Raw genomic sequence first — 1,861 nt, 5'->3', positions numbered from 1 at the left:
GCAAGTTCCATGGACTTCCATCAAAAGATCCCTACCAATTTTTAACTGAGTTCTTGCAGATCTGTGAGACTGTTAAGACTAATTGAGTAGATCCTGAAGTCTACAGGCTCATGCTTTTCCCTTTTGCTGTGAGAGACAAGGCTAGAACATGGTTGGACTCACAACCTAAAGATAGCCTAGACTCCTGGGATAAGCTGGTCACGACCTTCTTGGCTAAGTTCTTTCCTCCTCAAAATCTGAGCAAGCTTAGAGTGGATGTTCAGACTTTCAAACAAAAAGATGGTGAATCCCTCTATGAAGCTTGGGAAAGATACAAGTAGATAACCAAAAGGTGTCCTTCTGACATGCTTTCAGAGTGGACCATTCTGGATATATTCTATTATGGTCTATCTGAGTTCTCCAAGATGTCATTGGACCATTTTGTAGGTGGATCCATTCACCTAAAGAAAATGCCTGCAGAAGCTCAAGAACTTATTGACATGGTTGCAAATAACCTGTTCATGTACACTTCTAAGAGAAATTCCATGAATAATGGGACGCCTCAAAAGAAGGGAGTTCTTGAAATTGATGCTCTGAATGCCATATTGGCTCAGAACAAAATGTTGACTCAGCAAGTCAACCTGATTTCTCAAAGTCTGAATGGATGGCAAAATGCATCCAATAGTACTAAAGAGGCATCTTCTGAAGAATAAGCTTATGATCCTAAGAACCCTACAATAGTAGAGGTAAATTATATGGGTGAATATTATGGAAACACTTATAATTCATCATGGAGAAATCATCCAAATTTCTCATGGAAGGATCAACAAAAGCCTCAACAAGGCTTTAATAATGGTGGAAGAAATAGGCTCAGCAATAGCAAGCCTTATCCATTGGTGGACAAAATTGTGATCACATCAATGTAGTATTCTTTGTTGTTGTATGGAATCATTATTATGGCTCTTTGCTATGTGTGGACACAACTCCGTTCAACTAGCCAGCAAGTGTACTGGGTCGTCCAAGTAATACCTTACGTGAGTAAGGGTCGATCCCACAGAGATTGTTGGTATGAAGCAAGCTATGGTCACCTTGTAAATCTCAGTTAGGCAGATTAAATGGTTTATGATAAGTTTGAAAATAAATAATAAACAGAAAATAAAATAGGATAGAAATACTTATGTAAATCAATAGTGGGAATTTCAGATAGGCATGTGGAGGTGCTGTGCTCCTCTTGAATCTCTACTTTCTTATTACATTCATCCATTTCTTCTTACTCCTTTCCATGGCAAGCTGTATGTAGGGCATCACCGTCGTCAATGGCTACTTTTCATCCTCTCGGGAAAATGGTCCTATGCGCTGTCACTGCATGGCTAATCGTCTGGAGGCATCACCCTTGACAATGGCTACATCACATCCTCTCAGTGAAAATGGTCCAAATGCTCTGTCATAGCACGGCTAATCATCTGTCAGTTCTCAATCAGGTTGGAATAGAATCCATTGATTCTTTTGCATCTGTCACAAATGCCCAGCCTTCAGGAGTTTGAAGCTCGTCACAGTCATTCAATACCGGAATCTTACTCGGAATACCACAAACAAGGTTAGACTTTCCAGATTCCCGGAATCCTACTCGGAATACCACAGACAAGGTTAGACTTTCCGGATTCGGATCATCACATTCATCAAGTTGAAGTGCAACGTATATCTTGGAATAAGAATAAAAGAGAATTGAATAGAAGATAATAGTAATTGTATTGAAACTTGAGGTACAGCAGAGCTCCACACCCTTAATCTATGGTGTGTGGAAACTCCACCGTTGAAAATACATAAGTGAAAGGTTCAGGCATGGCCGAATGGCCAGCCCCCTAAAACGTGATCAATAGCC

At 40.2% G+C, this 1,861-nt stretch overlaps 1 non-coding gene across 1 annotated transcript; it reads right to left on the bottom strand.

Annotated features, from left to right (window-relative positions):
- Positions 1–242: 242 nt before the first annotated feature.
- Positions 243–350, bottom strand: LOC127746039 (small nucleolar RNA R71). The gene has a single exon (XR_008007660.1). It is a non-coding gene; the product is annotated as a small nucleolar RNA R71 (small nucleolar RNA).
- Between the last annotated feature and the right edge of the window lie 1,511 nt (positions 351–1,861).

This window comes from Arachis duranensis, chromosome 3 (genome assembly GCF_000817695.3).
Source record: "Arachis duranensis cultivar V14167 chromosome 3, aradu.V14167.gnm2.J7QH, whole genome shotgun sequence".
Lineage (NCBI taxonomy): Eukaryota > Viridiplantae > Streptophyta > Magnoliopsida > Fabales > Fabaceae > Arachis > Arachis duranensis.
The sequence above is the reverse complement of the archived record's forward strand: the minus strand, read 5'-3'. Positions and strand labels throughout refer to the sequence as shown.